Genomic DNA, 13,435 nt, shown 5'->3' on the forward strand with positions numbered 1-13,435 from the left:
TTAGGAACTTTACTGTTTGTTCAGCTCATGTTTGATTTCTTCACACAACAAACTGTGTGTGTTTGTATTTCCGGTCTCTCCATTAAAGTCAGTGTGTAATGTTTCCTGGCTAACATCAGCTGTGTGCAGCTTAGTTCAGCACAAATCTGCCGCTCCATAGTTCACGGTAACGGACTCACAGCTGGACCAACGAGGCCGAGTGTGTCCTCACTCTGAGCTACGTTCGTGTTTGTGTACTTGTAGTTTGTACTTTGTGAGTTCACTCAGAGTCCACAGAGGACGCAGTGTACGTGATGACGTCACAGCCCTTTACCTCCTTTACTGTCACTGTGATTAATATTTACACACGAGACACCTGCAGATAGAGCAGGGCGATATGGCCAAAAATATTTATCACGATATATATTTGAAAATTTGCAATAATGATCTAACTGACGATATAATTGATGAAGACAAAATACAACTCCACAACTTTACTAGCGCAAAAAGACAACCTTCCATTTATTTTCACTTAAACAAGCAGCTGTTTTTTATGTGTATTAAAACTATATAAAAATTTAACAGTGCAAATGCAAATTCCTTGCTGAAAGTTTAACCAAAAGGCATTTCCGGTAGAAATGGGCTGACATATCCTGAGCATAACCATGTATAATATCCACTGAAGTTAAAAAGAGGTGCTTTGCAACATTAAACTGCAGTGTGCAGTACGTATTTTTCAGACCATAAGGTGCACGGGATTATCAGGCACATTAAGCGAAACAAAGCAGTCAGATAAATCAAACTTTATTAAACTCATTCTTCTTGCTTCCTCCACTTCTGTACCATTGATTCATTAATACTGTATTCTATCACATCTACTCTATTCCCATGTTGTTGCAGTATATTAATGACTAACCTCGTATTGTGCATGGATTAGCTCAGTTGTTCTCCTGACTGAAGTTTGGTCCGTTTACAGCATCCTGCCATGCAATTGCATTTGTCTCTATCAGGAACCTTAACGTTAACTTTTATAAGTGGAAAAGTGTTAGTGTTCGTCCTCCAGCTTCACTGTTTATGTTATGCTAACATAGCTGTGTCACTAGCGGTCACGTAGCACCCCAGATAGCAAGACGACATTGAATCTATGTTGATTTTTCATCCGAACCGTCGTATATGGTCTGGGTTGAAATGCCAATGTTGTAACAACATTGAAATACTGTGGTAAACCGACGGTCTTACTATAGAGACGTTGTAACGATGTTGCTTCACCATTGTTTTTTTGTCATTGATATTTGATCTATTTATAGTCGACCAGGTGACAACAACAACGTCGAGAAAACGTCTATTTATAGTTGACGATCATTCGGCTCCGGTCACCATCAAAAACCATCGATTTGTAGTTGAGCATGAAATTGCACTGCAACTGATCGGGTATAAAGTACCAGAGAAAGTAGATTTATTGTTCATTTGTTATCAATGACTTGGTCTAGTTCACCAGCTTTAAAAAATCGTGTCTACGTGCAATTTATGTATAGTTGACCGGGAAATTAAAGCAGCAATCACTTGGACTATTTCGCAGCACCCCTCTCACATTGGTACATCCCCCCAGGTATTCATTGTCTTCTACAGTAGAGCGGGACATTTGATTTACTCTCAGCGGAATTGACCGGAGAAGGCACCAGTTCATGCACTGCACTGGCCCGCACCACGATTAGTATAAGGTAAGAATGAATGATTTTTTTTCCTACTCGTTATTTCCATGTTTGCATTTGAATAACATTAAAAAACTCGTTAATGTTGTACATTAACGAGTTTTTTTTACTATTATTACGTTGCTCCCACAAAATGTGGGAGCCCGAAATTGTGTCTACTTCTTGCAATCCGCAACAAATAAATTGCACTGCGAACAAAGTATATCAACAAAGAAAACATTTTTGTTTCATAATTTCTTCGTTATATTCCCTTACAAAGCTAGCTTTAACGCTTCGAGGTTTCCTTTGTTCTTGCCGTCGCCTCGGCGCTTGTCCCAGACTTTCGCTCTGTAGTTGCTTAGTACTACAAAAAATTCTAAATCTGTGATATATGATTGATAAACGTAAAGTTAACTGTATAAACGTGTTCAATGACTTTGTTACTTTTGATGATTGGAGAGCACTCGCTTCAATTCGCACACGAAAACTTTAGACTCAGTTTGAATGCTCACGCGGCATGCCCACGTGACTGTACGTTGCACGGTCACCTAACTTTACGTTGCACGCGTACATGACTTTCCGTTTGTGCCTTGAATAATGAATAAGGCTATGTCCACACGTACCAGCGTATTTTTGAAACCGCTGATTTTTCTATGCGTTTGCACCTTTTGTCCACACGTAATGTATGTCTGGCCGTACATTGTGTTTGTATTTCCAGGCACATTTCACGAAGCAGAACGCAGTCTTCAGAGATATCCACGTGAACGCTGTGATACTGACCTTCAGTCCGAAGAAGAAACCCAGACCAGTCTTAAAAGAAAGCACAAGTAAAACCTTTTATTCGCAAACATATCTTTGATTGTTAAGAATTTATAATCTTGTCTTTTGTACATATCTGTGGTGCTTGCATACTGCAATATCACCACATAATATAGTCCAAAAAGTGGAAGTTTGTAAACTTTTTAAAAATGCAAAGCAGTGTACACTTGTGCACTTCAAAAATTCATTGTATACTGTACCTTCTTGCACGCCTCTGTTTCCTGTGTGTGTTGTTAGAAATCAAACTAACTTTAGGAAACAATATGCCAAAAGCATATTTACAATTACTTAAGACCGTTTTAATTTCTTTTTCTTTAGACCAAATGCCCTGTACACATATACGGACTCAGAGGATGAGCAGCCTACAAAAAATGGTTTCCCCAGGCCCTTCGAAAGTGAAAATACCAGGTAATAAAATACTGTCTAGTGTCTGTGTACATATCTGTGTCTGACACGAGGAAACTTTTTGACAAGTTGTCTGTATTCTTAAATACTTAAAAATTATCTTTTCTAAACAGCCCTCATCACTCCCGCAGTCTGCCCCCGAGCCCACTGATAGCAACCATCATAATGCCCCACCCAGCTTCCGGCACCTTTCGCCACTCTGGCACAAACCGACACAGCTTTGCGATCTCGCCAGCACGCAGAGTCTGATGTCTTCCCTATAGATGGTATGCTTTTAAAAAGCTTTTAAAGCTGCATCACAATGTCATTGTACTCTTAAAAAAAAAAAAAAACCCAATTTATACTCCTGAATGTCATCTTGTTGTGATTTTTTTTTTTTCTGTAGATTCCAGAGACTCTGTGAGGCCACTATTACAAGGCAAGTTTGAAAATCTTGGAATTTCACAGTTTACATGGTATAACAAATATATGTGACAGGCAAAAACTAGTAAACACTTTTAGCAGTTACAAGAACTAACACATGAATATCCAACAAAGGGAATAGAAATACATTGTACTGCCAATACTTTGGTTTATTCTTTGTATGACTTGAAAATCAGGCTTTAGGAAAACTAAATGACATGTTTCTATCATCAATTACATGACGTAAACACACAAGCACTTGCATACACATTTAAGACATGAGACACGCTAATTCCATCTCATAAAATGTGTCTATAGGTGAGACGCTTTGCGTTGATTGGTGCTGCTGGACCACACTGGAGGTGCGAGTCCGCCGTGTAATGGTTTATGCCATTACAAAGGAGCTGGCCTCTGTACTCAACTGGGCAGGGAAAAAAACCAAGGACCAGACAAAGCAAAAAGGGCATTTAAAGAGACAGCACTGTGCAGATGCATATTTGGTAAGTTTTAACATTTATTGTAGTTTTATGAACCTAAAGTGAACAATAAAGGGATCAATTGATGTGCTGGGTGCGTTTCACATTTCCTATGTCTGGTTTTTGCTATATTACTTTGTCTTTCTTAATAGCAAGACTTTCATGTCCGGTTAATCTGGAGATGGAGTCTTTGGTCTTCGGCTTGTTTTGTCCTCGGGTTGTACACTTTGTACAGCCCGAGGACCATGTTTTCTTTTTTTTTTTTTTTTAAAGGATACACGGCACACCATGCTAAGACATGTCACATTTTCAGCTTATAGCTCTTTGGGAATCAAATGCGGCAGTTTGCTGATTTCCGCCTGGTGACTTTCATGTTTATCAGCCTAGGAGTTTACATACTTTCTCCCTGCTGAAGACAATTAACAAGAGCTTATTCATGTGCTCTAATTCCTTTTTTGTCTTTGTTTTTTGTGTGTGTGTCTATTTTTGTCCTAGATGGCCTGGCGCAGCAGGTAGGGGCGAACTCTATGTCTGAGTTGGTCTTTGCTCAAGCAGTCCAGAAATGGCTCAGATATGCTCCAGATCGTACGGGTGGCGCGCAGGATGCACATCATCCATCCCCATCCCAGGGTAAATAATAAAAAGTGATGTGAAACATAGAAATGTAAATAGGAAACTTTGTCTTTAATAAAGTATTTTGCAAATGATACATGTCTATTGACCTTTTTTTTTTTTGTTTTTTTCAATAAAAAGCAACTGTGCGAAAAGAGGTGGAAAATCAATACCATAGCTCAACAGTGTTTCAATATCAGAATCTGACATTGTTTCAATGTCAACAGTGTTAGAAAATATAACGTAGAATCAATGTCAGGTTTCAACATTGATTCAACATCAAAACCTGACATTGTTTCAACGTTAAAAATGGGTGCAAGAGTGATGTTGGGTCAACGTCACACTTCAACGTTGCTTCAATGACGTCGCCTGGTATTGACTCAACATTGTTTCAATGTTTCCTTGCTATCTGGGACATCATTATATACCAGCTAGTCCAACTTCAGTAACCCTACAAACGTCACTGCTGTTTAGTTTTCTGTCTTCATTTATGTTGGAAGTGATAGCAGAGCAATACGTTTGATTTTTTTTCAGAAATCTCTCAGTCAGAACATGCTATATCATGTTTAGGTAACTAGCGAAACTAACGAGCTAACTTCCGTTAACGTCCTGCTAACTTCTAACTCCGTTAAATGTAATAAATTCTGTTTTCATGGATGCCTGGAAGTGAAACTTCATAGTTACACCTGGTAAAGCAGTAATGCTGATCGTTTTATTAAAGATGAAAGAATTTAATCAGTTTTTAACTCTTAGTGATGCTGCAGTGTTTGTTTGACCTGAAGCATACGGAGTTTAGGACCCAGATTACTCCCAGATTTAAGAGCATCTTAGTCCGACAAACACGGCAATAACGACGGCCCGCTTGCATGTTCTGCAAAAAAAATGTGATTTGTCGTGTATCTGACAGACAAACACCAAACCAGTTCCACATCACTGAAGTTGCACCATTTTTACAAACCAATTCTGGTTCATCTGTTTCACTCAACAATCGGCCATGTGCGTATGAAAACAAAGGCACTGCGCATGCGCGTTTTACTCATATTCTATCGCGATATTTCATTTTCCTATCGTTGCCTAACATTATACCGGTATTACCGTGAACGGTATAGGGCTTTGGAGTTGACGTCACGCTGCAGAGCACGGCGCCATTTTCGGGGTCTACGAATCAAAAGAGACACTGTGTTGGAACAACGTCGACAAGAATCATGCTTAAATGCAGCTCCAAACAAAACGGACGGTATAGAGACCGATTGCGTCCAGAGGCGAAGCAGCGGTACTTGCAGAAAATAGCGTGCATTGGAAATGTGGACCCGTATGAAACACGGCCGTGGAGTAGAAACCCTGAAGACCAACCGCTTCTGACGTAGCCTCACATATTTTCGTACCTTATCTGTGCAGTCAGCGAGTACAAGTTGTCATTCAAACAAAGGTAAGTCAGCTCGAGTACTGCGTGTGAAATGCGTTTGATTTTCCCCCAAACATTCAGATTAGTGCAGCATAAATTCATTCATTAGGGGGAAATTACAGTGAGAACATGTGGAGGCTGTCAGGTGGATAACATAGTGAGTTCAGTGCATTGATGAGACATTGTCCTGAAGGATTTAGTTATTCTTTATGGTTAAAGAAATTGCACTGATTTATTCATATTTATTATAAATAATTTAAATATACATTTTGCTTCTGTGTTTGTGTCCTGTGTCACTAAAAATACATTTTATTTTAATTTTATACATTGATTAATGACCTGCAGAACTCCTTATCATATTAAGTGATTCATAATTGTCACTTTATGCTTTCTCCATCTCTAAAGCGATTACATCCTTGCATTACATACTTTAGGTTAATTTTCTGCAGGCAGGTTTCTGACAGAAAACAGGCAGATTTACCCTATAAAATGCAGCGTTCTATAGATGGACACATAAAGAAATGAAAAATTACATGTATGTGCTAACTTTCTAAACACTTTGTTACATTTATGATAAAGTAGATAAAACACATTTATGTCGGCCTTGGCTCATAGTTCTTGTCTTTAAATTAACTTTGTCTGTGTGTGTTTCAGGTGCTGCACTCTCAAAGACTGAGTGAACCAGCATTGCAGCCATGGGTCACTGTGAGCATCACAGGGAAGGTTGAAGCCGCCCACTGCACCTGTATGGCCGGAGTCGTGGAGACCTGCATCCATGTCACTGCTCTTCTGTTTAATGTAGAAGCAACAGTGTTGATCCGTGGCACAAGGACTGTTACAGATGAACCTGCATACTGGGTTTTGCTGGGTAATATGACCAAGATACAGCCAGTGGTTGGCCATAAGATAGACTTCTCCTCTTCAGCTGCCCAAAAAAAGGCTCTTGATCAAAACATAAACAGACCATCCGTATTGAAAGGTAAAAGGAGCCGTCCTCAAAAAAGAAAAATCCCACCTGCTACTGTGGAGGAGTTGTCACTGCTATAATGCCATGATGTTTTATCTAGGGGTCTAGATTTATGCCTGAAGTGCACTGCCATGTAAATAATTTGCATTTACTGAATATGTACTGACTGAGTACCACTGTTCAAAAATTGAATAAAGAAACAAACTAATTTTTGCCTCTTTTTTTATTATTAAAACCACTTTATAGAACATCACATCAGTTACAATGTAGAATCCATGTCATTTATAGTTTATAAAAGACAAAATGTTTACATAAAATCATGACAGTGTTTACATGATATCACCCACTACTAACATTATTTACTGTATCTTTTGAAAAAAAATACAGCAATTTTAACAGCACGAGACTTAAGAATATTTAACAGGAGCAAGTTTCATTTTCCCTGGTTTTATTATCACACTGTTCAACAAACGCAGCAAACCTTCACCATCTTATCCAGAAGGGTCACCTCTTCACCCTCACATGGAAGAAGTAATCTGATTGGCATGGTGGTATGTTTGAAGCAGGTCCCTTATGTAGCGCTGGAACCCAGTCACGATGTGTTTCATCCATTTCATAGGCTGGTTTGCTGCAATAATGCCAAATAATTAGAAACTCTATAAATAGAAGGTAGTTCTGCAAAATCACTCAGTAGGATGTTTGTACTAATTTACTATGACCTCAGAGCGCATCGAAAATAAAACTAATAGGCTATAAAGAGTGATATGAACATATTTAGAACTTACCGGAATGAAAATGTCTGGAGCACCAACAGATATTAGGAGATCGGTGACCGCGGTGGCTTGACCGCGGCTCACAAATGACGGCTCACTTGACCGGTCTTTCGTTCTACACGGTGCATTTCAAGGTCCTGTACCCATCCGTCGGTAAACTGTACCTGGGCTTGTTGCAGTGACCTGAAGTTACTAAACTTCATGAGTGTATGCACTCACTCCAAGAACCGTATAATTATAAATCTGAGCGTGGTGAAAGTTGGGCAGCACTCTTGTCTTTTGTCCACTCTGTGTGCTCGTAAGGGTCTGACCCTTTCACTCCTTTGATTTTTTCCTCGTATCTTTTCTTTGCCTTTTCGTCGAGTCTGTCTTTCTACGGACCGGCATTATTCTCCTTCATTTTGTACATTCCTTTTTTGTGCGGCAAAGAAAAACCAAGAAGGTATTGGAACCGGAGAATGAACGTTTTGCGGTGCTGTAAATGCTTGCATTTGATGCGGTACTTGGATTGTTTTGCCTCGAGTTCCCGGCATGCAATGCGCGAAAGTCACGTGATCTGTCAATCGCTATAGGAAAAACCATAAAGCCTTTGCATGAAAACAACTGCTTTGATGTACACTGCCTTGTTGGTATATATGTATCAATCTAATAAACTTAAACCTACACCATCCTCCCTATTCTGGATTTTAAACAGTACATAGCGGAAACAAAAAGACTGCTTGGTCGAGTTAACCTCCTGAACTATCTACAACACATGGTAGAAACCTTAAATTAAGACCAAGAACACTAGAGGTGAGACATGATCATTAATTGAGTTCCTGTTTCTCTTTATTGTGTGGATGCCCTAAAGGGCTTCCACACTATTGAGTTCCTGTTTCTCTTTATTGTGTGGATGCCCTAAAGGGCTTCCACACTATTGTTTTCCTGTTTCTCTTTCTTCTTTATTATTATTCCCCTAGTTGCTTCCGTACACTTTTTGGCACTTAACTACTTCCTCAGTTTTCAGCCGATTTTCTCAGTTCAAACTCTATACTGTTCTGCTCTTTCTGCTCTTTCCGGCAATGACTTTTGGTGTTTATTACTGTTATACTTTTTAAAATATTACACTTTTTTCCTTTAATTTGTCCCATTGAAATGAATGGGAAACTTCCACAATTCTGCTAAAACTTGCTTGTCTTTGAAACTCAACTACTTTGTCATACTTTCACCTAGAAACTCCATTCAAACTTTAAAATGTTCTCAGATTATTGGGCTATTCCTGTCTGATTCAGCTTTTTCAGATCTTCTACCATTTTAATCTTATCTCTCTTTAAGTTTTCAGTTGCAAAATTGTGATTTTTCAGAAAATACATGCGTTGCTATGGTTGCTATGCAATTAAGTCAGAGTGAGTGCTGGTCCGTTCTGAATTTTCTCTTCATGTCTAAACAACTTCTTGCTACTGGCTCAATTTCCACTCAACCCCCACAAATTATACATCAAAACGTAGGTATTTTTGCTGGCTTTCAGGCAATGTCACTATCTTTATTGTGAGATTTACCGTTTTTTCGCAATTTGCCTCGGAGTGACACAAGGTCTCAATACTCCCCATTCAAAGTCTATGGGGAGGTTTTGAAATTCAGAGCTGAAATTCTGTAACGGGAGGCATTTTAAAATCGCCATATCTCTTTAACAAAGCAAAGTTAGGACATGAGGCTTGTGCCAATATATCTTCAGACACTGCTGACACTCACAGTGGAAGCAGTTTTTACAATCATCTTACCGTTGAGCAATGAATTACGTTTGTTTGAGAGGTGGAAATCTGTCCTCCTCTCAGTTTTCAAACTCCGAAAATAAAGCCGTTTCTTCTCTCGTCATATATCCGCGACGGAGGTACAACGAGCTATGAAAATCGCAGTCAAAATACACCAAAGTCCGCTGATTCACCCAGTACAAGAATTATGCTGCTAGCCCTCCTAGTTTTTGAGTTACACGACGTTTTGTAACTCCAAAAGCGGCGTTTTTCGCCTCTCACCGCGATCTATTTTCTGACTGCCCAAGTATCTGTCTTTCAGACCGCCACCCCCTTTCCAGGTGGCGCAATCAGTAATGACACGGCTCTGCAGCTCAAAGGTCGTGGGTTCAATCCCACCTTGGTCCACGTTTTTTTCTTTCCACTACAAATTTATACACTATCACAGACCTGTAATTTATATTGCTAATTTATTACAATTCTGCAAAGTTTTATGATTTTAGCAGCTCCATGGCAGAAACAAGTACACAGCCTGATGAAGCAGACTGAGGCAGTACCTCTGATTGGTGAATTTGAGCAGAACCAGGTTGTTATTTCATTTCTTTATTTATTTCACACATGGTTCAACAGTGTTTCTTTTTCTACATACAGAACCTTCTGCCTCTTTTCAGCAGAAATTCTGCTCATTCACCTCATCTCTTGTGTTGGAGTGCGCTCTTGTGGCGCCTTTTGGGTAGTGCCTTAGTAAACATGAACACTGCAAAGAAGTGGTATCAGACTGGTTTGTAGTGGAGGAATTTGTTGCCAGTTTCTTTCATCTTTAATCCGTATTCATGTTGTAATGTAGTAGTACCACAATATGGCAGAAACACTATGTTTTGGCACAAATACTTTGATTTGGTATACTTTAGCTTCTTCACCCCTTTTCTGCAAAATTTTCAGCCTTTTCACTTCTTCTCAGCACAGTTCTCAGCAGCTTCTGCTCATTTAGCAAAATTGTCAGTTGCTCCATCTCTTGTTTTTGTGAGAATGAGTTTGGTTCAGTGAGATGAGCAGCTGCTTTGAGACTAGAAGGGCCAGGTTCAAATCCCGGTCATGGCAAAACCTGTTTTCAGTTTTCTCTTTTGTTCTGCCTCTTTTCTGCAGAAATTCTGCTGATTTACCTCTTTTCTGCAAAATTTTCAGCCTTTTCACCTCTTCTCAGCACAATTCTCAGCAGCTTCTGCTCATTTTAGCAGAATTGTCGGTCTCTCCTCCTCTTTTTTGAGAGAGTGAGTTTAGCTCAGTGAGATGAGCAGCTGCCTTGAGACCAGCAGGGCCAAGTTTGAATCCTGCTCAGGGCGACATGTTTTTTTCACCACCATGCAACTTTTTGCAACTTTTCATCTTTTTCAGCTTTTCAGCAGACAGCTTCAGCGTTAAGGCATCCACACAGCATTTTCGCAGGAAATGCAAATTTTTCTAGTTGTGTGGATGCTTTAGGCATCCACACTATTGAGTTCCTGTTTCTCTTTATTGTGTGGATGCTTTAGGCATCCACACTATTGAGTTCCTGTTTCTCTTTATTCTTTATTGTGTGGATGCCCTAAAAGGGCTTCCACACTATTGAGTTCCTGTTTCTCTTTATTGTGTGGATGCCCTCAAAGGGCTTCCACACTATTGAGTTCCTGTTTCTCTTTATTCTTTATCTTTATACTTTATTCTTCTAGTTGCTCCGTATTTCGCCGTTTAACTACTGCTTCAGTTTTCAGCCGATTTTCACCGTTCAAACTCTAAACTGTTCTGCTCTTTCTGCTAATGACTGCTATGACTTTTGGTGTTTATTACTATTATACTTTTAAAATATTACACTTTTTCCTTTAATTTGTCCCATTTGAAATGAATGGAAAACTTCGACAATTCTGCTAAAACTTGCTTGTTTTTGAAACTTGACTACTTCCTCATACTTTCACCTAGAAACTCCATTCAAACTTTAAAATGTTCTCAAATTATTGGGCTATTCCTGTCTGATTCAGCTTTTTCAGATCTTCTACCGTTTTAATCTTATCTCTCTTTAAGTTTTCAGTTGCAAAATTGTGATTTTTCAGAAAATACATGCGTTGCTATGGTTGCTATGCAATTAACTCAGAGTGAGCGCAGGTCTGTTCTGAATTTTCTCTTCATGTCTGAACAACTTCTTGCTACTCGCTCAATTTCCACTCAACCCCCACAAATTATACATCAAAACGTAGGTATTTTTGCTGGCTTTCAGAAAATGTCACTATCATTGTTGTGAAAGTTACAGATTTTTATCAAATCGCCTCAGAGCAACACAAAGTCTGAAAACTCTCCATAGAAAATCAATGGAGAGTCTGTTCAAAATCAGCGCTGGGACTCTCTAATGAGAAGCATTTTCAAATCGTCATATCTCTTTAACAAAGCAAAGTTAGGACATGAGGCTTGTGCCAATATATCTTCAGACACTGCTGACACTCACAGTGGAAGCAGTTTTTACAATTATCTTACCGTTGAGCAATGAAATACGTTTGTTTGAGGGGTGGAAATCTGTCCTCCCCTCAGTTTTCAAACTCCGAAAATGAAGCCGTTTCTTCTCTCGTCATATCTCCGCGATGGAGGTAGAAAGAGCAATGAAAATCGCAGTCAAAGTACACCAAAGTCCGCTGATTCACCCAGTACAAGAATTATGCTGCTAGCCCTCCTAGTTTTTGACGTTTTGTAACTCCAAAAAACGGCGTTTTTCACCTCTCACCGCGATCTATTTCTGACTGGTTATCAATCTGGGTTTCAGGCACCCGCCCCCTTTCCAGGTGGCGCAATTGGTAATGACACGGGTCTACAGCCCAAAGGTCGTGGGTTCAAATCCACCTTGGTCAATATTTTTTTTTTCACTTCAAATTTATACACTATCACAGACCTGTAATTTATATTGCTAATTTATTACAATTCTGCAAAGTTTTATGATTTTAGCAGCTTTTCTAATATGGACCTCAGATTCTTGTTAACGCTGCACAGCAGAAATACATACAAGTACACAGCCTGATGAAGCAGACAGAAGCAGTACCTCTGATTGGTGAAATTGAGCAGAACCAGGTTGTTCTGCCTCTTTTCAGCAGAAAGTTTGCATTTTCACCTCTTATCAGCACAAATGTCAGCTACTTCTGATGTTTTTATCAGAATTTTCAGCTTTTTCACCTTTTTTCAGTTATATGAGAACCAGTTTGGCTCAATGAGTAGCTGAAAATTTTCAGCCTGTTCTGCTCTTTCAGAAGAATTTCAGCTTTTTCACCTCTTTTCACAACAATTGAGCTTCTTCGGCCCCCCCTGCATATTTTTTCTCTCATCATATCGCTTGGTGGGACAAGAACTGCTTTGGCTCAGTGAGATGAGCAGCTACTGTGATTGCTTCTTTCCGTCTTTTCAGCAGAAATTCTGCTGATTTACCTCTTTTCAGCGCAATGTTCTTCTTCTTTCCATCTTTTCTGCAGAAATTCTGCTGATTCACCTCTTTTCTGCAAATTTTTCAGCTTTTCACATCTTCTCAGCACAAAACTCAGCAGCTTCTGCTCATTTACCAAAATTGTCAGTTTCTCCATCCCTTGTGTTTGTCGGAACAAGTTTAGTTCAGTGAGATGAGTAGCTTCCTTGAGACCACAAGGGTCAGGTTCAAATCCTGGTCATGGGATTTGAACACCTGTTTTCAGCACAAATCTCAACTTTTTAGCTGTTTTAAGCAGAAACCTGTTTTACGAGAGAAACTTTTTAACTCAATTTCAGCTTTTTCACCCCTTTTCAGCAAAATTTTCAGTTTCCCAGCTTTTCAGCTATTTTCAGCAAAACATCTTTTCAGCAGAATTCTGAAAAGAGTTCTGGAGAACACTTTTCAGCAGAAATTCTGCTGATTGAACTGTTTTCAGCAGAATTTTCACCTCTTTTCAGCCCAAATTCTGCTTGTTCACCTCTTCTGCAAAATTTTCAGCCTTTTCACCTCTTATTAGCACAAATCTCAGCTGTTTTCAGGAAAAACTCTTTTAAGCAGAAATTCTGCTGATTCATCTCTTTTCAGCGCAACTTTCTGCTTCTTAAACTCTTTTGAGCAGAAATTCTGCTGATTCATCTCTTTGCAGCGCAAGTTTTTGCTTCTTTACCTCTTTTCAGCAGAAATTCTGCTGATTCACC

General features: G+C 39.3%; 1 long non-coding RNA gene across 1 annotated transcript; it reads left to right on the forward strand.

Moving 5' to 3' along the window:
* Nucleotides 1–3,752: 3,752 nt before the first annotated feature.
* LOC120438531 lies at nt 3,753–4,479 on the forward strand. Its single transcript, XR_005611982.1, has 2 exons — nt 3,753–3,796; nt 4,268–4,479. It is a non-coding gene; the product is annotated as an uncharacterized LOC120438531 (long non-coding RNA).
* The last annotated feature ends 8,956 nt before the right edge of the window (nt 4,480–13,435 follow it).

This window comes from Oreochromis aureus, linkage group 3 (assembly GCF_013358895.1).
Source record: "Oreochromis aureus strain Israel breed Guangdong linkage group 3, ZZ_aureus, whole genome shotgun sequence".
NCBI classification, from domain to species: Eukaryota; Metazoa; Chordata; class Actinopteri; order Cichliformes; family Cichlidae; genus Oreochromis; species Oreochromis aureus.